The sequence below is a fragment of the Ambystoma mexicanum genome, chromosome 14, assembly GCF_040938575.1.
Source record: "Ambystoma mexicanum isolate Mex_15411 chromosome 14, UKY_AmexF1_1, whole genome shotgun sequence".
Taxonomy (NCBI): domain Eukaryota; kingdom Metazoa; phylum Chordata; class Amphibia; order Caudata; family Ambystomatidae; genus Ambystoma; species Ambystoma mexicanum.
The window spans coordinates 4,800,221-4,824,877 of record NC_090940.1 but is presented as its reverse complement, the minus strand read 5'-3'; the positions used below and the strand labels follow the sequence as shown (position 1 = coordinate 4,824,877).

At 56.7% G+C, this 24,657-nt stretch overlaps 1 protein-coding gene across 1 annotated transcript in view; it reads right to left on the bottom strand.

The window, feature by feature from the left end:
- FSIP1 (fibrous sheath interacting protein 1) overlaps positions 1 to 24,657 on the bottom strand; it is an 855,458-nt gene that overhangs the window by 470,440 nt on the left and 360,361 nt on the right. The gene's annotated exons all lie outside the window — the stretch shown is intronic.

Genomic DNA, 24,657 nt, shown 5'->3' with positions numbered 1-24,657 from the left:
GGAGGGGGGACAGAGAACCAAGTAACAGACAGGGGATAGAAGAGGCAGCAGGGGTATGTGGGGCCGGGAGGGGTGGGCAGGGGGCAGAGAAACACATAGCAGGCAGGGGATGGAAGAGGCAGCCACTCGGGTCAGGTGACCTCAGGACCTGTTCCAAGGACAGGTGACCTCAGGACCTGTCCCCACTACAGGTGAGAGCATTGCCCGCTCCCACTGGAGGTGACCACAGGACCTGTCCTCACTACAGGCGATTGCGTGGCCCGCTCCCACTGGAGGTGACCTCAGGACCTGTCCCCACTACAGATGAGTGCGTGGCCCACTCCCACTGGAGGTGACCTCAGGACCTGTCCCCACTACAGGTGAGTGCGTGGCCCGCTCCCACTGGAGGTGACCTCAGGACCTGTCCCCACTACAGGTGAGTGCATGGCCTGCCCCCACTGGAGGTTGTTGCCCGCCACCAATGGGTTAACTTGCTTAGCCCCCGCTGTTGGAGAGGCGGAGTTTATAACGGGGAGTTCGGGAATGAGGGGAGTTCTGGGTAAGGCGCGAGAAGTGCCAGTTACCGTTTGTGAAAGTGAAATAAAGACGTGTTGAGAAATCCCTCTGTGTGCGCGTCCTCCTTTCAGGCCTCGTCAGAGGCAACTCTGGCGACGAAGGCTATCCGTACACACAACGGAGTCCTCCTTCGGCAATCCGCCTTATCCTCTTTCGGATGTCCGCCGAGTCTCCTCCTACTCCTCCTCCTCCTCCTCCTCCAGTACGAATAACGGCAAACCGCCGCGTGCGCGTGGGCGTTTGCTTACACGCCAAGCTCCTCTCCTCCTCCATCGTCACACCTGGGACGGCGTTCCAGACAGCTGCGCGAGCACTGGGAAGTGCGCATCTGGTCCTGGCAGTCCGCCAGGCCCGCTCCAGCGACGCGTGCCGGTGATCCCACCCAAGCCCTCCGGCTGCACCTCCGGCCTCTTTCTCCTAAGGGCCCATCCTTGTTGCCGGACTCTCAAGTGAGTGCAAGTCCACAATCACCTGCGTGTTAGGCCTACACCAGCGTACGCCATCATCTGTGGCGCGGTCGCCACTCCGGCCCAGAGAATTGAGGCAGCATTTGGACTGACTGTATGCCCGCGGGCTCCCACCGCCCAGCAACATGAGCAACCCTGTGTCCAGTCCTGGATCCCCCCCAACTGGCCCGCGAGACGAAACCAATACAGCTGCGGGTACCCCGCCATTCACCATGGCGCCCCAAGCCACCAAGGGGCCGAGATGGACTGATTGGATGGAAGACTTTCAGCACTACGTGCGGGGGTCTGGTGATGGCGACTCCCCCAATATCAGGGACATCTTCCTCAATCTGTTGGGGGGGGAGATAAAGACAGTTGTGAAAACGATCCCCGCAGCTCAACAAACCACATTCACGAACTTGATTGGGCTCTAGGCAAACTCCTCATCATCGAAGTCAACCACGACTACGAGCGGTATCTATTCAACAAATGCACTCAATTGCCACAAGAGACAGTCGATGAATTCATAACCCGCTTGAGGGTGAAGGGAGCAAACTGCCAGTTCGACGCATTTTCCCTAGAAGAAGCGATAAGGCTGAGGGTTAAAGAAGGGTGCCTGTCCCCCGCACTCAAGAAACAGCTACTGAAAAAAACCCTCACCATCCCAGAAGTCAGTGAGCTTGCTCGCATACATGAGAGGGTTGATGCCCAAGCCTCATCCATGAGCAACACAGGCAACCCCAAACAAGACACCAATGAACTCATTGCAGCCATACAGCCCCCTCGTCAAGGCGACAGAGGGTCGCAACCATACAGAGCACAAGCTACGCAGGTTCCGCGCCAACAGAGACAATGCTACCACTGTGGGATGTCCTTCCCACACTTCCCATGCCCAGCTCTATCCCAACGATGCGCAAACTGTGGAAGAGAGGGACATTTTCACTCTGTATGTAGAGAAGGCATACCATTTCCTCCAATGCGCCCCCAAGCGCCCGCCAGGACGCCTCTCCGCTTGCCGTCCCCACAATACAATCAACCCAGATACTACCAGCAAGGGCAGGGACAGAGGCGATACGTCAGAGCCATTGACGAGTACCAAGCACAGGGGTACCCACCACAGCTAGACCAGGCAGACCAAACCAGATATTTCACGGATGAGTATGACTACCCACCAGCAGAATATAGGCCTGAAACATTCTACCACGACGAGCCAGAAACAGCATACAACACGCCATATGATCAATTCGACCAGGACGAATACGTCAGTCTTATACTTGACAATGAAGAGGGCAGAGAAGCCCCCAAAATCCCGATCAAAATGGGGAACTGCCAATTCCAATTCATGGTCGACTCAGGCGCTACTGTTAATATCATGGTCGAACAGGACTACGCTAAAATACCAAACCCGCCGACACTCAAACCATCACACTCGAGAATCTTTCAATGGGGAGCTGCCACCCCCCTACAGACAGTGGGGCTTTTCACACAACGGCTCCTCTTGAATGGTCGGCAAGTGGACACAACCATTCACATCATCCGCTCACTTGCCAGAAGCTGATGCCTACTCAGCTACCATACGGCATCCCGCCTGGGAATGATTGAGATACCCGTAAAGGCAGGAGACATCATTACTGCAACCTCGAACAGACTGAATCCGAGAGACTCTGTCGGCACTATAGCATGCTACCAATCCCAGAACCTCATCATAAAAGGCAACATCACAAGAACATTCCCCAACCTATGCACAGGGCTGGGTAAATTCAAGGCCCCTCCCATCAGACTCCACATCGACCCCCCAGTGAGACCGGTGCCACAACACCCCAGAAGAGTTGGGTTCCACATGCAAGCGGCAGTGTCAGAAGCCCTCCAACAACTGTTTACCGATGGTATCATCGAACCGGCAACAGGGCCAACGCCATGGGTATCCCCTCTTGTGGTCGTGCCCAAGGAAGGAGGCAAGATCCGGTTGTGTGTGGACATGGAGGTAGCGAACACCGCCATTCAACGGGAGAGGTATCCGGGCCCGTGCATGGAGGACATGATTGTGCAACTAAACAATGCCCAGATGTTCTCCAAGCTCGACCTAATCCAAGGCTACCACCAGCTGGAGCTGCATCCTGACTCCAGGCCCATCACTACGTTTGCGACGCACAACAGTCTCTTCAGATACCGGAGACTGAATTTTGGCATCTCGTCCGCCGCGGAGATTTTCCAGGAAGCCATACGCCCGGTCATTAGGCCCATAAGAGGCACGCTGAACTACAGTGACGACATCCTCGTTTTTGGGTCTTCAAAAGAGTCCCACGACAAAGCACTACATACCACTTGTGCAGCGCTTCAGGAGGCGGGCCTCACACTCAACATCGCCAAATGCCGATTCAGCAAGACAAAACTAAAATTCTTCGGACACATCTTCTCCAGTGAAGGGATGATGCCGGATCCCGACAAGGTCGACACAATCACCAACCTTGGCGAACCACAGCAGGTTGCGGATGTTCGCTCCTTCCTCGGCATGGCGGGATACTGTGCGAGTTACATACCCCATTACGCCTCTCTCACTGACCCGTTGAGGAAGCTACTGCAAAAAGACTCAACCTTTGAGTGGACCCCCGCATGCCACCAGGCTTTTACCAGCATCAAACACGCCCTAACAGAAGCCCACCGCCTTGCCTACTTCAATCCCTCATGCCACACGGAAGTGGTGGTTGACGCGAGCCCGGTTGGCCTTGCTGCCATTTTAGCCCAAATCAGCGGCGAAGACATCAACCCCAGGCACGTGGTTGCTTATGCAAGCAGGGCATTGTCAACCCCAGAACTGGCCTATTCCCAGGCGGAGAAGGAGAGTTTGGCAGCGGTCTGGGCATGTGAGCATTTTCACAACTTCCTCATTGGGAAACAGTTCACGTTGATCACTGACCACCAGGCGTTGGTGTCATTTTTCGGGAACCCGCACACCAAGATGCCCCCGAGGATTGAGCGGTGGGGCATCCGTCTACAGGAATACAACTATGACATTATACATCGTCCCGGGGGTGACCTCAACCCCGCCGACTATCTGTTGCGACATCCAGTCGGATCTCCATTGACCCGGAAAGGCGATGTCGCCTATGTGCAGTACGTAGCATCCAACTCGCTACCTCCGGCCCTATCCCTTGAGATGGTCGGCAACGCATCAGCTGCTAACCCTACGACAGCCCTCGCTATCAGCCTCACGTTGACCAACAAGTGGAAAGACCATCACAGAGCAATGCTGGCACACCCAGGAGTGAGCAGGCAGGAGATCGAAAGACTGGCTAGGGTGCACAGGGAACTGGCTGTCAAGGACAACAACATTCTTCTCAGAGGGTGCAGGATTGTCATCCCTGCCACACTAAGGAGCGAGGTTGTCCGAACGGCCCATGAGGGGCACAGAGGGGCCGAAAACACCAAAAAACAGCTGAGGTGCCACATCTGGTTCCCTTTCTTAGATGCAGCAGTAGAGGAATGGGTGAAGAACTGCCATGTCTGCCAGTGCACAGCCCCGGCTGAAAACCCACCACCACTACATCACATGCAGATACCCGATCGCCTGTGGGAGCGAGTAGCCATGGACTTTTATGGGCCCACGGAAGCGGGTGACTATCTCCTGCTGCTAATAGACGAACATTATAGATTCCCGATCGTCAAACTGGTTACCACCACAGTGTTTCCCCAAGTAGCAGCGGCGCTGGAGGAAGTATTCAGCGAGTGGGGAATCCCCAAAACAGTCAAGTCCGACAATGGACCACCGTTCTGTGCCCACGACTTCGGGGAACTGGCGAAGCATCTGGGTTTCACACACATGAAGATAACCCCCCCGCCACCCGCAAGTGAACGGAATGGCAGAACGCTTCATGGCGTCAATTAAAAACACGATACAGAGGGCCAGGGTCGAAGCAGTCAATCCCCACCAGGCACTGTGTCGACTCCTACGAGACTATAGAAACACACCCCATGAAGCCACGAACAAGACACCTGCCGAGCTAATGCTCTACTACAAAGTGCGAACCTGCATACCACGCAACCCGTCAAGCGATGAACCGCCGGACATGGACATACTCCAAAGGGATGCAGAAGCCAAAGACAGAGCAAGACAAGATACCGACACTCGTCGCCACGCAGTGATGAAAGATTTCCACATAGGAGATGAAGTTCTCGTCCAACAGCCAATGCCCAGAAAGACAGATCCGTGGTTTGCCCCAAGTCCCATGAGGGTAACCGCAGTGAAAGGTACAATGGTGACAGCCTTAGATCAAAACAGAGCTGTCACCAGGAACTGTCAGCAATTTAGACACTATGTCAGACGAGAGGGAACGGAGCTACCTCAGAGGCCGTGTTCCCCAGAAGCGCGAGAGCCACAAGACGACCTGTGGAGATCCTGGAGGTACAAGCCATGAAGCAGGAACTCAGGGAACGTCAGGGCTAGTTGCCCAAGATGAGAGACCACGGCGAACCATCAAGAGACCTATGAGGCTTGTTGAAGAATGTTGAGTTGATGCTTGGACATATTGTTCAGGGGTGGTGTTGCCCGCCACCAATGGGTTAACTTGCTTAGCCCCCGCCGTTGGAGAGGCGGAGTTTATAACAGGGAGTTGGGGGAACAAGGGGAGTTCTGGGTAAGGCGCGAGAAGCGGCAGTTACCGTTTGTGAAAGTGAAATAAAGACGTGTTGAGAAATCCCTCCATGTGCGCGTCCTCCTTTCAGGCCACACAGGACCTGCTCCCAATATAAGCGAGTACCAGGTTTTCCCCCCACTGCAGGCAAGGACGGGTCGGCCCCCCACTGCAGGTGAGGCTGGGTCGGACCCCCCACTACAGGCGAGTACCAGGTCTGCCCCCCACTACAGGCGAGTACCAGGTCCGCCCCCCACTGCAGGCAAGTACCAGGTCCGCCCCCCACTGCAGGCGAGGCCGGGTCGGCCCCCCACTGCAGGTGATGCGGTCGGGTCTGCCTCCCACTGCAGGTGAGGTCGGGTCTGACCCCCACTGCAGGTGAGGTCGGGTCGGCCCCCCACTACAGGCGAGTTCCGGGTCTGCCCCCCACTGGAGGTGAGGCCAGGTCTGCCCCCCACTACAGGTGAAGGCCGGATCGGCCCCCCACTGCAGGCGAAGGCCGGATCGGCCCCCCACTGCAGGTGAGGCCGGGTTGGCCCCCCACTGCAGGTGAGGCCGGGTCTGCTCCCCACTGCAGGTGATGCCGGGTCGGCCCCCCACAACAGGCGAGTACCAGGTCTGCCCCCCACTGCAGGCGAGGGCCGGGTCTGCCCCCCACTGGAGGTGAGGCCAGGTCTGCCCCCCACTACAGGTGAAGGCCGGGTTGGCCCCCCACTGCAGGTGAGGCCGGGTCTGCTCCCCACTGCAGGTGATGCCGGGTCGGCCCCCCACAACAGGCGAGTACCAGGTCTGCCCCCCACTGCAGGCGAAGGCCGGATCGGCCCCCCACTGCAGGCGAAGGCCGGATCGGCCCCCCACTGCAGGTGAGGCCGGGTTGGCCCCCCACTGCAGGTGAGGCCGGGTTGGCCCCCCACTGCAGGTGAGGCCGGGTCTGCTCCCCACTGCAGGTGATGCCGGGTCGGCCCCCCACTACAGGCGAGGGCCGGGTCTGCCCCCCACTGCAGGCGAGGGCCGGGTCTGCCCCCCACTGCAGGCGAGGGCCGGGTCTGCCCCCCACTGCAGGTGAGGCCGGCTCAGGCCCCCCACTGCAGGTGAGGCCGGCTCAGGCCCCCCACTGCAGGTGAGGCCGGGTCAGGCCCCCCACTGCAGGTGAGGCCGGGTCTGCTCTCCTTGCAGCTTCTTTCAGTGACCATGTCCTTACCATCTGTACCAACAAGCTCCACCTTTATACACAGTATAGTCTCGACTAGGCCACTCCTGGCTCAGGATTGGCAGTATTCTGGTTTGACTGGGGGTAAAAAGATGCCCGGGAAAATAAGCCACTAAACCTCTAGGATTCCCCGAGCACATACTCCAGCTCTGGATGCACCCAACACTACATTGCATACCAACTTCTCCAAATCTGCCTCGGAAACATAATTGCCACAACACATTAGGACACATCCACCCCCTCCCCTATGCAGCACTATGGTCCACCTAACAGGACTGACATACACCCAGGATAACCCCAAAACGTCCTTGCCCCGCTGCACCCTCCCACTCTCCTATCCCATCTAGCCCTCCCTGAAGACCAAGGTCTGGATCCCCCTGGCAGGGGCACAGCATGCCCCTCCACAGACAAGCCTGGCCGCTCTGACACTACTATGGTGGTGGTGAGGCGCAGGGGACCACTGGACCTACCTAAGTGCAGGTGAACACAGACTAGGATTCTAGTGCCAGGGAGAACAGGACACTGCAGGCCAGCGGACCATGTGCTCGTGCAGGCGAGTTCGGGTCTTCTTCCAGTGCAAATAAGTCAAGGACCTGCTTCTGTTGCAGGTGACCACAGGGCGATCATCTTGTGCAGTTGCCCAGTGAACTGTGTACTAATACAGGTGGCCTGCTTCCAGTACAGGTGAGCCCAAGGCCTGCTTCCAGTAGAGGTGGGCACAAGGCCTTCTTCCAGTACAGGTGGGCAAAGGACCCGCTTACAGTACCAGTGAGTACAAGGCCTGATTCTAGTACAGATGGCTACACAGCCTGCTTCTAGTACAAGGCCTGCTTCCAGTAAAGGTGAGCAAGCAGCCATCTTCCATTACATGCGAGTCCATGGCCTGCTGCTAGTACAGGTGAGTGCAAGGCCTGCTTCCAGTACAGGTGGGCCCAAGGCCTGCTTCCAGTACAGGTGAGCGCAAGGTCTGCCTCCAGTACAGGTGAGCGCAAGGCCTGCTTCCAGTACAGGTGAGCGCAAGGCCTGCCTCCAGTACAGGTAGGCGCAAGGCCTGCCTCCAGTACAGGTGAACAGACGGCCTGCCTCCAGTACAGGTGAGCGCAAGGCCTGCTTCCTACAGGTGAGCGCAAGGCCTGCCTCCAGTACAGGTGAGGGCAAGGCCTGCTTCCAGTACAGGTGAGCGCAAGGCCTGCCTCCAGTACAGGTGAGCGCAAGGCCTGCCTCCAGTACAGGTGAGCAGACGGGCTGCCTCCAGTACAGGTGAGCGCAAGGCCTGCCTCCAGTACAGGTGAGCGCAAGGCCTGCCTCCAGTACAGGTGAGCAGACGGCCTGCCTCCAGTACAGGTGAGCGCAAGGCCTGCCTCCAGTACGGGTGAGCGCAAGGCCTGCCTCCAGTACGGGTGAGCGCAAGGCCTGCCTCCAGTACGGGTGAGCGCAAGGTCTGCTTCCAGTACAGGTGAGCGCAAGGCCTGCCTCCAGTACAGGTGAGCGCAAGGCCTGCTTCCAGTACAGGTGAGCAGAAGGCCTGCCTCCAGTACAGGTGAGCGCAAGGCCTGCCTCCAGTACAGGTGAGCAAAAGGCCTGCCTCCAGTACAGGTGAGCAAAAGGCCTGCCTCCAGTACAGGTGAGCGCAAGGCCTGCCTCCAGTACAGGTGAGCGCAAGGCCTGCTTCCAGTACAGGCGAGCGCAAGGCCTGCCTCCAGTACAGGCGAGCGCAAGGCCTGCCTCCAGTACAGGCGAGCGCAAGGCCTGCCTCCAGTACAGGTGAGGGCAAGGCCTGCCTCCAGTACAGGTGAGCGCAAGGCCTGCCTCCAGTACAGGTGGGCGCAAGGCCTGCCTCCAGTACAGGTCAACAGACGGCCTGCCTCCAGTACAGTTGAGCGCAAGGCCTGCTTCCAGTACAGGTGAGGGCAAGGCCTGCTTCCAGTACAGGTGAGCGCAAGGCCTGCTTCCAGTACAGGTGAGCGCAAGGCCTGCCTCCAGTACAGGTGAGCGCAAGGCCTGCCTCCAGTACAGGTGAGCGCAAGGCCTGCCTCCAGTACAGGTGAGCGCAAGGCCTGCCTCCAGTACAGGTGAGCGCAAGGCCTGCTTCCAGTACAGGCGAGTGCAAGGCCTGCATCCAGTACAGGCGCTTACTCCCACTGCACAGGACTGCAGGGTTTGCTTTCTGTGCGGGTGACTTAACGTATGCATTTAACAATACCGCCTGACTGTATCAAGCGTTACTCTAAGCAGCGCCCTGATGACCTCGGTTTGGCGCGCTGTACAAATGGAAAAATAAATAAATAAGTATACCCTAAGGTAAATAGAAGGATAGGTGAGTGCGTTGATAGCCGCGGGGCCAGCACCACTGCAGGAGAGCTCCAGGCGACTGCAGGCTGGCACGGCCCTATAGGGCCACAGGGCTGGCCGATCCGACGAGTGTGGGGCATTTAGAAGGTGGTAGATCTGGGCCGTGTTATTGCCTGAAACTGCACAGGTTGCCACAGACACTACTGGCGGTGTGTGGATTGCTGAGATGGTGGGAAGCTTGCAGGCCCGGTCCGCCCCGCCCTGGACCGTCTCTGGCGCAGATGGCAGGGGAGGGGGGGGGGGGTGTCACCTCCCCGTCACTCTGTGCAAAGGTTCATGCATGGGGAGGGGGGGAGGCTGCTGTCCAGCGCTCAGGCGCCTTCCAGGAACTGTCGCTCACCCCGAGGCATCGGCCATTGTGCAGAAGCGGCGTGAAGCGCTCGCCTTTAGCCGGGGGTGCCAGCGTGTTGGCACCCCCTGGCAGACTGCTCAAGGCTCACGGGAAGAAAGGGCGATACATCAACACAGACAATAAGGCCCGGAGTTGGCACCCAGAGCCCAAGACATTCCTCACATCACTGCTCAGCAACTTGGCTTTGGGGAACCAGGCCTTAAGAGCGGCGACAAAGCGCCCCCCCCCCCCCAAACAAGCCGGGATGAATGGTTTCCAGGAGCCGCGGGGGCCAGGAATGCGGGCTAAAGAGAAGCCCACCCTCCCCCCAAGAGCAAGACAAGCGGACGAGGTCAGATGCAAAGCGAGAAAAATGTAGCGAGGAGAGCCGAGAAAGGGGCCTGTGGGCAGGGCTGCGCCCCCCCTGCAGGGGCAACAACGAGGAGGTGCCAGGAGGAGACCCGAGAAAGGGGCCCGTGGGCAGGGCTGCGCCCCCCCTGCAGGGGCAACAACGAGGAGGTGCCAGGAGGAGACCCGAGAAAGGGGCCCGTGGGCAGAGCTGCGCCCCCCCTGCAGGGGCAACAACGAGGGGGTTCCAGGAGGAGACCCGAGAAAGGGGCCCGTGTGCAGAGCTGCGCCCCCCCCTGCAGGGGCAACAACGAGGAGGTGCCAGGAGGAGACCCGAGAAAGGGGCCCGTGGGCAGAGCTGCGCCCCCTGTAGGGGCAACAACGAGGGGGTTCCAGGAGGAGACCCGAGAAAGGGGCCCGTGTGCAGAGCTGCGCCCCCCCCTGCAGGGGCAACAACGAGGAGGTGCCAGGAGGAGACCCGAGAAAGGGGCCCGTGTGCAGAGCTGCGCCCCCCCCTGCAGGGGCAACAACGAGGGGGTTCCAGGAGGAGACCCGAGAAAGGGGCCCGTGTGCAGAGCTGCGCCCCCCCCTGCAGGGGCAACAACGAGGAGGTGCCAGGAGGAGACCCGAGAAAGGGGCCCGTGTGCAGAGCTGCGCCCCCTGTAGGGGCAACAACGAGGGGGTGCCAGGGGGAGAGCCGAGAAAGTGGCCTGTGGGCAGAGCTGCGCCCCCCCTGCAGGGGCAACAACGAGGGGGTTCCAGGGGGAGACCCGAGAAAGTGGCCCGTGGGCAGAGCTGCGCCCCCCCTGCAGGGGCAACAACGAGGGGGTTCCAGGGGGAGACCCGAGAAAGTGGCCCGTGGGCAGAGCTGCGCCCCCCCTGCAGGGGCAACAACGAGGGGGTTCCAGGGGGAGACCCGAGAAAGTGGCCCGTGTGCAGAGCTGCGCCCCCCCTGCAGGGGCAACAACGAGGGGGTGCCAGGAGGAGACCCGAGAAAGGGGCCCGTGTGCAGAGCTGCGCCCCCTGCAGGGGCAACAACGAAGGGGTGCCAGGGTGAGACCCGAGAAAGGGGCCCGTGTGCAGGGCTGCGCCCCCTGTACGGGCAAAAACGAGGAGGTGCCAGGAGGAGACCCGAGAAAGGGGCCCGTGTGCAGAGCTGCACCCCCTGTAGGGGCAACAATGAGGGGGTGCCAGGAGATACCCGAGAAAGTGGCCCGTGTGCAGAGCTGCGCCCCCTGCAGGGGCAACAACGGGGGGTGGGGGGGCGGGTGCCAGGAGGATACCCGAGAAAGTGGCCCGTGTGCAGAGCTGCACCCCCCCTGTAGGGGCAACAACGAGGGGGTGCCAGGAGGATAACCGAGAAAGTGGCCCGTGTGCAGAGCTGCGCCCCCTGTAGGGGCAACAACGAGGGGGTGCCAGGAGGAGACCCGAGAAAGTGACCCATGTGCAGAGCTGCGCCCCCCTGCAGGGGCAACAACGGGGGGGTGCCAGGAGGATACCCGTGAAAGTGGCCCGTGTGCAGAGCTGCGCCCCCTGCAGGGGCAACAACGGGGGGGTGCCAGGAGGATACCCGAGAAAGTGGCCCGTGTGCAGAGCTGCACCCCCCCTGTAGGGGCTACAACGGGGGGGGGTGCCAGTAGGATACCCGAGAAAGTGGCCCGTGTGCAGAACTGCGCCCCCTGCAGGGGCAACAACGGGGGGGGGGTGCCAGTGCCAGGAGGATGCCCGAGAAAGTGGCCCGTGTGCAGAGCTGCGCCCCCTGCAGGGGCAACGAGGGGGTGCCAGAGGGAGAGCTGAGAAAGTGGCCCGTGTGCAGAGCTGCGCCCCCTGCAGGAGCAACAACGGGGGGTGCCAGGGGGAGACCCGAGAAAGGGGCCCGTGTGCAGAGCTGCACCCCCTGCAGGGGCAACAATGAGGGGGTGCCAGGGGGAGAGCTGAGAAAGTGGCCCGTGTGCAGAGCTGCGCCCCCTGCAGGGGCAACAACAAGGGGGTGCCAGGGGGAGAGCTGAGAAAGTGGCCCGTGTGCAGAGCTGCGCCCCCCCCTGCAGGGGCAACAACGAGGGGGTCCCAGGAGACCCAAGAAAGTGGCCCGTGTGCAGAGCTGCGCCCCCTGCAGGGGCAACAACGAGGGGGTGCCAGGGGGAGAGCTGAGAAAGTGGCCCGTGTGCAGAGCTGCGCCCCCTGCAGGGGCAACAACAAGGGGGTGCCAGGGGGAGAGCTGAGAAAGGGGCCTGTGTGCAGAGCTGCGCCCCCTGCAGGGGCAACAACGAGGGGGTGCCAGGGGGAGAGCTGAGAAAGTGGCCCGTGTGCAGAGCTGCGCCCCCTGCAGGGGCAACAACAAGGGGGTGCCAGGGGGAGAGCTGAGAAAGTGGCCCGTGTGCAGAGCTGCGCCCCCCCCTGCAGGGGCAACAACGAGGGGGGGGGGGTGCCAGCAGGATACCCGAGAAAGTGGCCCGTGTGCAGAACTGCGCCCCCTGCAGGGGCAACAACGAGGGGGTGCCAGGGGGAGACCCGAGAAAGGGGCCTGTGTGCAGAGCTGCGCCCCCTGCAGGGGCAACAACGAGGGGGTGCCAGGGGGAGAGCTGAGAAAGTGGCCCGTGTGCAGAGCTGCGCCCCCTGCAGGGGCAACAACGAGGGGGTACCAGGGGGAGAGCTGAGAAAGTGGCCCGTGTGCAGAGCTGCGCCCCCCCTGTAGGGGCAACAACGAGGGGGTGCCAGGAGGATACCCGAGAAAGTGGCCCGTGTGCAGAGCTACGCCGCCTGCAGGGGCAACGACGAGGGGGTGCCAGGAGGATACCCGAGAAAGTGGCCCGTGTGCAGAACTGCACCCCCTGCAGGGGCAACAACGAGGGGGTGCCAGGGGGAGACCCGAGAAAGGGGCCTGTGTGCAGAGCTGCGCCCCCTGCAGGGGCAACAACGAGGGGGTACCAGGGGGAGAGCTGAGAAAGTGGCCCGTGTGCAGAGCTGCGCCCCCCCTGTAGGGGCAACAACGAGGGGGTGCCAGGAGGATACCCGAGAAAGTGGCCCATGTGCAGAGCTGCGCCCCCCCTGTAGGGGCAACAACGAGGGGGTGCCAGGAGGATACCCGAGAAAGTGGCCCGTGTGCAGAACTGCACCCCCTGCAGGGGCAACAACGAGGGGGTGCCAGGGGGAGACCCGAGAAAGGGGCCTGTGTGCAGAGCTGCGCCCCCTGCAGGGGCAACAACGAGGGGGTGCCAGGGGGAGAGCTGAGAAAGTGGCCCGTGTGCAGAGCTGCGCCCCCTGCAGGGGCAACAACAAGGGGGTGCCAGGGGGAGAGCTGAGAAAGTGGCCCGTGTGCAGAGCTGCGCCCCCCCTGCAGGGGCAACAACGAGGGGGGGGGTGCCAGCAGGATACCCGAGAAAGTGGCCCGTGTGCAGAACTGCGCCCCCTGCAGGGGCAACAACGAGGGGGTGCCAGGGGGAGACCCGAGAAAGGGGCCTGTGTGCAGAGCTGCGCCCCCTGCAGGGGCAACAACGAGGGGGTGCCAGGGGGAGAGCTGAGAAAGTGGCCCGTGTGCAGAGCTGCGCCCCCTGCAGGGGCAACAACAAGGGGGTGCCAGGAGGATACCCGAGAAAGTGGCCCGTGTGCAGAGCTGCGCCCCCCCCCTGCAGCCCCGGCTGTCCAATGGGTATACGGATTAAGGCGCTGGAGCCATGGAATCCCAGCACTACTGGATAAGGGGCTGCCTTTATTCCATCAAAGTAAACATCTTCAGGGTGATGGTCCAATCGCTGGAGGATGGGAGCATCGGCGCCTTGCACCGTCTGCACTGCATCTGGGGCCTGGCGAGGTACCCGACTTCCAGCTGCCCAATCGGCATCCATAAACCGCCCCACGCTCTGCAATGCACTAAAGCCGGGGCGGAAACGGGTTCTCCATCATAAAGCAAAGGCGCACCCCTGAGCAATACTAGAGAGGTCCATGAACTAGTCCTGGAGCTGCTCCCACTCTCCCATTTCCTTGCTCCGTTCAGGGAGGGGGGCTGGCGTTTCCCGCACATCGGGGTGGCACTATTGGGCAGTGCCTGACCATGGGATTGGCAGATGCGCACTATAAACATAGCCCCTGCTCCAGGCGTCGGGCCACGCAGTGATCCCAGCTGCATGGGTTCTGGGTGGGCAGCTGAGCAGCTCCTGTTCCGGATTTTCCATCAACCTCCGGAACAGCTGAAGGCCTCTGGATGAATAGCCACGATCTCCTGATTCCATTTCCCGCTCCCGGATGCGCTACTGGGTCTAGATATTCTGGCCAGCTCACCCTTCCTTTCCTCGTGGAGACTCGGACTAACCAAAGTGCAGGCGGCCTCCTGGCACCATGTCCTGAGGGCCCTGCTGAACCTCTAGTAACTTCTCCTTGGCAGAGAGGACGATACATCAGGACTGCCGAGCACCCATACAGGCCGTGGAATTGCCCAGCAAGGAATCCCCAGAGAAGCCACACGGGTAGCCCAGGACAAGGTATTGCCTGTAAGAGGAGACACAACACACCTGACTTTCAGCCTTTCAGTTGCACAAGAGGGGTTTGAAGGTAAAATGCATCACACATGAATCCAGAAACGCTTGTTGTTTTTTTGGTGATCCAACACATTTCTCAAGGACTCCTCTTCACAGAGGCCAAATCTTGTGGGCTAGGTGAGTCCAGAAACCAAACTATGCTCCCAAGTCGGGGCTCAAGCAGCTCGTCAGAAGACTTGCCAGACTGACTGACTGACAAACCAAGCCTGACATCCCGCGTCAGAAGACTTGCCAGACTGACCGACAGCCCAAGCCTCACACCCCGCGTCAGAAGACTTGCCAGACTGACCGACAGCCCAAGCCTCACACCCCGCGTCAGAAGACTTGCCAGACTGACTGACTGACAAACCAAGCCTGACATCCCGCGTCAGAAGACTTGCCAGACTGACCGACAGCCCAAGCCTCACACCCCGCGTCAGAAGACTTGCCAGACTGACCGACAGCCCAAGCCTCACATCCCGCGTCAGAAGACTTGCCAGACTGACCGACAGCCCAAGCCTCACACCCCGCGTCAGAAGACTTGCCAGACTGACCGACAGCCCAAGCCTGACATCCCGCGTCAGAAGACTTGCCAGACTGACCGACAGCCCAAGCCTCACACCCCGCGTCAGAAGACTTGCCAGACTGACCGACAGCCCAAGCCTCACACCCCGCGTCAGAAGACTTGCCAGACTGACTGACTGACAAACCAAGCCTGACATCCCGCGTCAGAAGACTTGCCAGACTGACCGACAGCCCAAGCCTCACACCCCGCGTCAGAAGACTTGCCAGACTGACCGACAGCCCAAGCCTCACATCCCGCGTCAGAAGACTTGCCAGACTGACCGACAGCCCAAGCCTCACACCCCGCGTCAGAAGACTTGCCAGACTGACCGACAGCCCAAGCCTCACATCCCGCGTCAGAAGACTTGCCAGACTGACCGACAGCCCAAGCCTCACATCCCGCGTCAGAAGACTTGCCAGACTGACCGACAGCCCAAGCCTCACACCCCGCGTCAGAAGACTTGCCAGACTGACCGACAGCCCAAGCCTCACACCCCGCGTCAGAAGACTTGCCAGACTGACCGACAGCCCAAGCCTCACACCCCGCGTCAGAAGACTTGCCAGACTGACTGACTGACAAACCAAGCCTGACATCCCGCGTCAGAAGACTTGCCAGACTGACCGACAGCCCAAGCCTCACATCCCGCGTCAGAAGACTTGCCAGACTGACCGACAGCCCAAGCCTCACATCCCGCGTCAGAAGACTTGCCAGACTGACCGACAGCCCAAGCCTCACATCCCGCGTCAGAAGACTTGCCAGACTGACCGACAGCCCAAGCCTCACATCCCGCGTCAGAAGACTTGCCAGACTGACCGACAGCCCAAGCCTCACACCCCGCGTCAGAAGACTTGCCAGACTGACCGACAGCCCAAGCCTCACATCCCGCGTCAGAAGACTTGCCAGACTGACCGACAGCCCAAGCCTCACACCCCGCGTCAGAAGACTTGCCAGACTGACCGACAGCCCAAGCCTCACATCCCGCGTCAGAAGACTTGCCAGACTGACCGACAGCCCAAGCCTCACACCCCGCTTCAGAAGACTTGCCAGACTGACCGACATCCCAAGCCTCACACCCCGCGTCAGAAGACTTGCCAGACTGACCGACAGCCCAAGCCTCACACCCCGCGTCAGAAGACTTGCCAGACTGACCGACAGCCCAAGCCTCACACCCCGCGTCAGAAGACTTGCCAGACTGACCGACAGCCCAAGCCTAACACCCCGCGTCAGAAGACTTGCCAGACTGACCGACAGCCCAAGCCTCACATCCCGCGTCAGAAGACTTGCCAGACTGACCCACAGCCCAAGCCTCACACCCCGCGTCAGAAGACTTGCCAGACTGACCGACAGCCCAAGCCTCACATCCCGCGTCAGAAGACTTGCCAGACTGACCAAAAGCCCAAGCCTCACATCCCGCGTCAGAAGACTTGCCAGACTGACCAACAGCCCAAGCCTCACACCCCACGTCAATAAGACTTGCCAGACTGACCCACAGCCCAAGCCTCACACCCCAAGCCTCACACAACGCGTCAGAAGACTTGCCAGACTGACAGCCCAAGACTCACACCCCGTGCATAATGTGTCCAAACGGGCATAAGGGTCTTGCAATATACACACATGTTTTATCAGGAGGAGTGCAGAGGCAAATGAGAAGCGTAGAGAGGCCAGCTTGCATTCTTTGCTCAGAACGGTTTCTTGCCGAAATCTCTTTCACAGACAAAGTTAAAATATAAAATTGTGGTAATTCTTTGCTCGCAAAATGCTCTGTGTTTTTATGGAAATCACCAGGATTGAGTTCCTTGAAGAGATGGGGTGCTACTCAACCCCTCAACCTCCGCCCATATCACGCCACCTCTGCCCCCCTCACCAAAGCAGGGTAACCTTTCGATTTCCTGCACTGAATAAAACAATACAGGAGGTCCAGGGAATCACCAGGGGCAAAGGACGTGTGGCAGAGTGGCAAAAAGGGGTGGTAATTCCGTTGCAGCTACTATTGACGGTAGCAGGATTAGCGGTTTTACCGCTCTGCCAAATACCGCGTTTGGCTTTGAGGTGGAGGCTTCAGCATCATGCTGGAGTAAAATCTTCCACTGTAAAGCCAAAGATTGGCATCATTACTGCAGCGGAAGTGCTGCGCGCCGGAATTCTGCCAAAAGACCCATGGAGTCCAAACTTGGGGACTAGCGCGGCCCTAACAGCACTTGTAATCCCATGGTAAACCCACAGAGCCAGGGGGCGGTGGCGGTAAGCTTTTCTGGCAGTAATTCAGAGGAATTAGCACCCAATTACTACCACACGTCTCTTTCTTTATGAAGCTGGTTCCAGTAGAGGAGGAATTTCCGGGTGCAACCCCCAGCTCTGGAAGCACCGGCCAGGATGGTGGCCAGGATGGCGGCCAGGATGGGCCTTGGTTTCCAAGACCTCTCCAACGCTCATAGATCCCCACTTACCGTCCTTGACACTGTCCGGGGTCAACCGGCGCGGAGCCTCTGGGGGGCTGCTGGCACCCAAGAGGGTTGACACCAGTATATGAACGGCCAGCCCTGCTCGGCTCTATACGGCCCTCTCTGTAACTGTGCTGCGTAGAAGATGTGGACGGGGTGGAGACAAAGCACACCCCCTTCCGGAAGAACCCCCCTGATTTCCACCAAAGGGATCCGCATCCAGTGATGTTTACCTCGCCCCCCCCACCCCCATCTCCCTCAAGGCCAGTCCAGAAAATCCTGTACAGGGAGGGATCTGAACCACCCAGAGAGGTCCACCAGTGCCACTCGCGATAGAAAGCCCGCTTCAGGCAGCAACGCCCTCGCGCGTGTCCAGAGAATCGTGAGCTCCGGGGATGAGACTGTCCACTCAAACTTCTATAAAAAGATCCACTTTATTATTATCACAGCAGACAGTGCTAGCACACTACAAAATACAACCACCCTGTAAAGGAATGCAGAAGACAGACAGTTTCAAGAAGGAAAAGGGGTGCACTCTGGAGACTGACAGGAGGGGAGTCAGTGAAGTAATTAATCGCAATAGTTCAAGGATACGGTGGGAGCCTTCGATAAAAGGACCAGGGGGACAGAACCACAAGGTACCTTGTGTTTGTAGCAGTTCTTCGTGCTCAACAGGGTCGAGTCAGTTCCAAGATGCTTCGAAGTTCCTGCAACAGAGTTCAAGACGGAAAACAGCTGCAGGTATCAGGCAGGAGGGAAGTTCGGCGAGCGAGGCTGGACGGACGGATGCAGGTTGGCCTACACGACGGCTCAGAGTCACAAATCCTCATCTCTGTGCTAGTTAGTGGATCTGGAACGCTGGTCGAGGCATCTCGGACGGCTTTAGTGACCGCAGCGTGACAAGACTCAGTGGTACAGCCGGTCCAAGTTCAAGGGCTCGACTCCCTCAAAAATGGATGCTTGTTGATGCTTGCCATGGCACTCCTCCTAGCTTCGTGTCGTTCTTTAAGGCATACGACCCAAAGCTGAGGAGAGTGTTTGCAGGCAGCAGCCTTGTCCTTTGTTCAGAGACTCTGTCACTTCCCACCCAGGAAGCTTGCTGGCAGAACCTAGCAGGGCACGCTGTGTGCTGGCTGGCTACCAGTTTTGGAGATGCTGGACGGGTCTTCCGAGTTCGGTATCTCCCTCTGTTCCCTGGAGCTGTTTAGGGGAGGGATCTTGCTCCCCTCTTGAAAATTCTGGCCTTCCTTCACTGGCAGAAGCTGTAAGGCAGACTGTACCTTCAACCAGGGTCCAAATGCGCCCTTCTTCTTACTCCTTTCAAAGTCGTTGAATGTTCTGCCCTCTTTTAAAGCCATTTAGACCCTTGTGATTGGTGCAGGCTAAGCCTACCTTAATGAACCAATCTTGGGACCCCAACAACAATCTTCTATTATCCGTGAGGTCATAACCAGAGGGCTTTGCAACAAGAAAGGTAAAGGGGTGAAAACATGTACTACTAAGTCCCACCAATCTTCCTATCTGTTGTGGAGCAAAGGGTCTCTCTGGTTAATTGAGCTCTCTGTGGCCCCTGAACGAAGCACATATCTCCCTTGAAGTTATGGCAAGAACAGACTCTGTCTCCATCAAATCACATACTTCTTCCCTCTGAAAGGGGGTCCCCTTGCAGGGGTTGCCTAATGTAAACTGCTGTCCCAGACATAACATTCACTGCCCTTCATACTAAGGGATGGGAGCCGACTCCAGTTGACACAGATGCATATCAAAGAGGTGTTGGATTTCCTGCCCTTTGTTTGTTCTGTGACCAGGTCTCTTTGCAGGCCTGCTTCAATCAACTCTCATCAGTTTGCGCCACCACCAGACAGAACTGACAAATAGGGCGGATCCATGGAGCCCTTGACATTTTAATTAGGCTGGCCATTGCAGGAGGAAAGTGTTGCCTTCCCCCTTCCTGAGATGCTATGATGTACCCGTAGCTGTCACATTCCAGCAGAACATGAGAAAAGGACTGCACCTGTAGGCTGTGTCCCCCCCAGAGTACCCTTGACTATGAGTTTGTTGTTCGGTCAGCATAGGAAATGTGTGCGGATTAGCTCCACACATTTTCCTGACATTGATCTCTCAACATTCCATTTAATTACAACATTTCTAAAAATCCCAGGCGAGTGCACACTCCCCATGCGGATGGTCGAATTCCTCACAGCGGTATGGTTTGTTAAAACTTTTCCCCACACTTGCATCTCATGCAGCCATAGGTAATTCGAGACTGTACTTTGCCTTTTCTGCATTCAAACAAACAATCTTCTTCTAGTTTTAACAATGGTATCAGATTCAAATTGTCGTTGGCGTGGTTGCTGGCTTGCCTCAGGGACCCCACTGGCTTTGGGTAGACTCACAAATTCTCTCCAGTGTCTCTGGTCCAGTTTGGCCCCCTGTGATGTGATGCTTTAACACGCTTTCCATACTAGAGTGTGCAGAAGTCCTTCCGGCTTCCTTCGCGGTCACACACCTACTTCTCTTCAGGTCCTGGAATGAAGATTGCTGCCTCTTCGAGTTGCTGAGCACCCAGGGCCCCTCTTGTATCTCCCAGCATCTCTTCAGCACTTCCTTCTCTCGCACAGCGTTTCTCCTTCTGTCTTGGCAGCCTTTTCTTCTCCACCACAACGGTACGCAATTTCCACGTTCATGAGCCTCAATGTTACCAGATTGACCATAGCTTCTGTTAAATCTTTCATACAGGGTGAGACAATTTGTCTTACAGAGAAAACATGTGCAATTTCCCCATACGTACCAGATGACCCTGAGTCAGGAGCTTTGCTGGGCAGTCTAAATGCAATGCCTCAATAAGAAGCATGTCGGACTGGAGATTAGACGATTGTGTTGGGTCTCCACTCCTACTCCTCAGATTGTAGCGCATAGTTGTGTCCAATCCGCCCACAAGATTAGATGTCAGATAACACTATGAGGCAAAGGTAGTTGCTTACTTAGGTTCTAACTTCAGCAGCCAACAATGTATAGCTGGTCGGTCTCAACGCCACCAGCAGCCTGCAGACCGCACTTTCTTTCAAACTTTGTCCATGCGCCGTGTCAGTTCTTATACTGAGGAAGGGGGGTGGAGCCAATAGCCCCAGGCAGGTAATCCACCATAAATCCGGTATGGAGGACAACAAGAGCAACAAACGCCAGTGCCAACTGCACTTTGTGTCACACGTCGTATGCACTTCAATCAGCTCCTGCCTCCTCCTCTGGATTCCTCACGTTACTGCTGCAGACGCCTTCCATGTCCGATGTCTATGGAGGTTCTGGCAGTCTCCTAAAATGGAACTTCTCAACGGGATATAACAGCTCAATGTGTGCTCTGCCCCCAGAGTCGTTCCCAGTCTCTGGTAGAGTTCGCTCCGGCAGGTTCTCTCAACCTTCTGGTCAACACTGCTCATGAGATGGACTCTTCAGATCCTATATCAGGATGGAGAAAGACTGGGAAATACACAAAGGCGCCAACAGCAGTAACAGGGAACAGGTTCATGCTGGAGTAGAATTGCTCCAGTGTAAAATCAACATAGGGACACTTGATATATGATATGATATGATAGGTTATTTATAACACGCTTAATACCCAGAGGTTTCTAAGCGCAGACCCGGGGATCGAACCTGTGTCGCTCCGGGTCGTCTTGCTTCCAAGGCAAGCACTTTGCCCCTGAGCTATCCTCCCGAGACTTGGGAGAAGACCTGCAGTAGGGCACCCAAAAGGGGGCAACATAAGAGTCCGACACATGGAGCACAATTAACTGGGCCATAAGGTAGCAAGATGCGTGGCATTTGTAGGCACTGCTCTGATAGAAAACTTCTTGAAATCACAGGTGGGTTTCATTCCGATCTTTCGCAGTGATTTCTCACATAGCCCCACTGCCACAATCATGCATCCCTACGCCACAATCATGCCTCTACTGCTACAATCATGCACACCTACTGCCACAACAATGCACATCCACTGCCACAATCATGTACCTCCACTGCCACAATCATGCACACCTACTGCCACATTCATGCACACCTACTGCCACAATCACACATCCCTACTACCTCAATCATGTACCCCCAAAGCCACAATCTTGCATCCCCAGTGCCACAATCGTGCATCCCTATCATGTGTGAGACACCTGAGGGCGTTCTCACGAGTAGTCCCCGGGGAACCATTGCTTGGGTTGCCAGGTAAGGGCCATCGCTCTTGGATGCCATCCCTGGGGGCGGACAAGCGAGGGCGGATCACCTGGGCAGGGGGTCCGTGGGAACTGCAGGGAAAGTGTCTGAAGACGAGACGCAGTAGCCCAATGGGACAATAAGTGAGGAAGAAGTAGTTCCTGAAGCTTTTATGGGATATGCTGGTTCCATCATCCCTAATCCAGGCCTCATTAACCCTGATCCAAGAGAGGACCAGAAAGGATTTTATTATAGGAAACAAGGTGAGAAAAAAGATCTGATAAGACAAAGACATGGTTTTGAGGGAAGTATCCATTCACCTTTCACTACTCTAGACCACATGGAATAGTATCATGTTCCATGCTTGTGTGCCAGTATGTCAGGGGTACAGAAGGACCTACCGAGAGGGAAAGCTATCCCTTTAAACAAAACCAAGACTAGAGGGTTTTCCAATATCCCCCATCAGTCATCTACTAATGTTTCACTAAATACATCTAATCTACAGTCACATTTCATCTGCCTGTCCCCATTTTCAATAAGTACTGGGACGAAGAAGAGGCTGACGGGCCCCTGGGGGAGCCTCGTGCATGGAAACAAGGCACAATCAGCACACACTAACTGATACGCCAGGCACGAGGTTCAATTCCCAAAATCTAGGGTTTATTGCAAAGCAAATAGTCTCAGTCGGCCGACTGGGTCTCACGTCCCGCAACATGTGTCACCCAGACCTCGTGGGACGCAAGAGAGTGAACATTTTACATCAGTTACATATATACAAAATGACCATCATATTATCAGTAGTGACACATCCAAAACCACCCATAATGTATCTTCCTTTGCAATGGTTCTGTGATTGACAATTATGATGAATAGGACACCCTTAAAGACATTCATTTAGCAACAGTTGCAATCTGTGAAAGTGCAATCACTATTCTCTGTTACCAAGAACATTGTGCTCTTGTTCTGCAAGCAAGCTGTGTTCGTAGGAGGGACACATTCCAAGCATTACTATCTCTTGGTTTCTATTTGTGAGCTAGAGGTCGGCTCGATCTAACGGGGCCCAGGAAAGGGGGGCCGCGAAAGTGAGTATAATTCAAGCCATTAATTGTCTATTTCTACAGTTTCTGTCGCTCCAGCGACACTAGCTGGCACCTGCGTAGTAATGAAATGCCTTTCTGCTTACTTTCAAGGACTTGTGAGGGAGGAAGCCGGTGCATTGCTGTCTGGGCTGTCTGGGCTAGTCTCTCAACATGTAACTTGTGGCCTTGCTCTGTGCATGAGCAGAACGAACTAGAATTCACTTTTAGAAAAGCATTTCAACAGAAAAACAAAGAGAAGCAAAACATAGCAAAATGGCGAATTGTGCTCATTCAAAATGGACGCTCTTTGGTTATGCTGATGATGCTAGTCGTATGATGTGGTTGGTTTTCAGCCAAGATAATAGACAGTCTATGCTATGGTAGGGTATTTTTCTAGACTAACAAGGCAATCGGGAGCAATGATGATTACCCAAAGAAGCAGCAAAGGAATACAGAGTAGAGTCTGCTATCTAACGCCTTTGACTTGTCCCACTAATAGAGTCAGTCAAGGTCAGGCACTTTATTCTGACTATTCACACCTGCCTCCCCTTGATGACATCAGTATAAAAGGTGTTGTTGTGCCCAAGAGTGGGAGCGAGCTGGAGTTGCTGCTGGGACCAGGAGAGCCAAGGAGCAGGAAGCTGCAGTTGGAGAAGCCTGGAGCATCTGGAGGAGAGCGGCTTGCCGAGACGCTGACCCAGTGTGTTTGAGGAGCTGGAGCATGGCTGGGGAGCTATGTCTCCGGAGAGCCCAAGTGAGGCTGACTGCGACCTGCTGGTCGAGCCCAGAGAAATGCTTGTTCCCTTGGGACGTGCGACGGTAAGACCCTGCCCTCTACCCAGTACATCCCGAGGAGAAAACTCGCAAGCCACGCTTCCTGGAAAGTTTTGTGAAAGTGAAGATAGAAACACGGGAGCGTGCGGGTGGCTGGAGCGGGAGTGGAAGCAGACAAGATTTGTAAGTGGCACGAAGGTAAAGAAAGAAGAAAGAAAAGGAAAAAAAAAGCATAAAGAAAGATGTGCTAGTGGCACAGAAGTAAAGAGAAGAGAAGAAAGTGAACCAACATACTGAAAGTGAGAAAGCGAGAGAAAGCCAAGAGAGGGTGCAAGCGATCCAAAAGCAGGAAAAGAGGGTACAAGTGGCCCAAAGGCTGAAAAGGGAAAGTGCAAGAGGCACGACGAAGAGAAAGGAAGGTGCAAGGGTGCACAACCAAAGGAAGAGAGTTACAGAGTGTGCCAGGGGCATGATAAAGACAAGAAGAGTGATTAAGAGGCACATTAAAGTGAGAAGAGGGTGCAGGTATGCACAGAATAAGGAAATACAGGCAAAAGAGAAGAAAACCAGAGTGGAAAGGGCACAGGAGGGAAAGGTGCCAGAAGGAAGATACAGAGTACCAAAAGAGGGGTCAGAAGTCAAAAGTGGTCGCGTAGGGGAAGAGCCAAAGCCTGCCGTTTTCGAAAGTCTCTGACACTATCCCCATGGAAAGAACTGTGTGTTAAAACGGTGCATCCTGATATGGTGAACTTTCGTGTGAAACCAGTGGGTCCTAAACTTGGGGAAGGGAACCCTGAGAGGCCTGAATGGAACTGTGAATCCTCAGTTGAGTTGTAATGTAAAAAACTGTGAATCTTTTGAACCGTGAGAGGCCTAGCAGGAACGGTGTCTTTGTTTGTAACTGGAAAGATGGAACCTTGGGGAAGGGAACCCCAAGACACCCAGAGACATTGTAAACACCATTGGCTTACTGCAAGCGCCCTACGTGGAAGGTTCTGAGAGCCTTTGAGTTGAACTACACCTATGGGTAAGACTACCTGAAACTAGCGGTGATTTCCAGTTCATTTTGAGTGACCATTTTTCCTTTAACAAGAACTCCCATCACATTTGGTTTAAGAGTGAGAACAAGCACAGGTTTGGACACAGACAACCCTTGGTTTTGGACTTACGGACATTGACGCCCCTTAGAAGCATCAGTTGAAGGAATAATC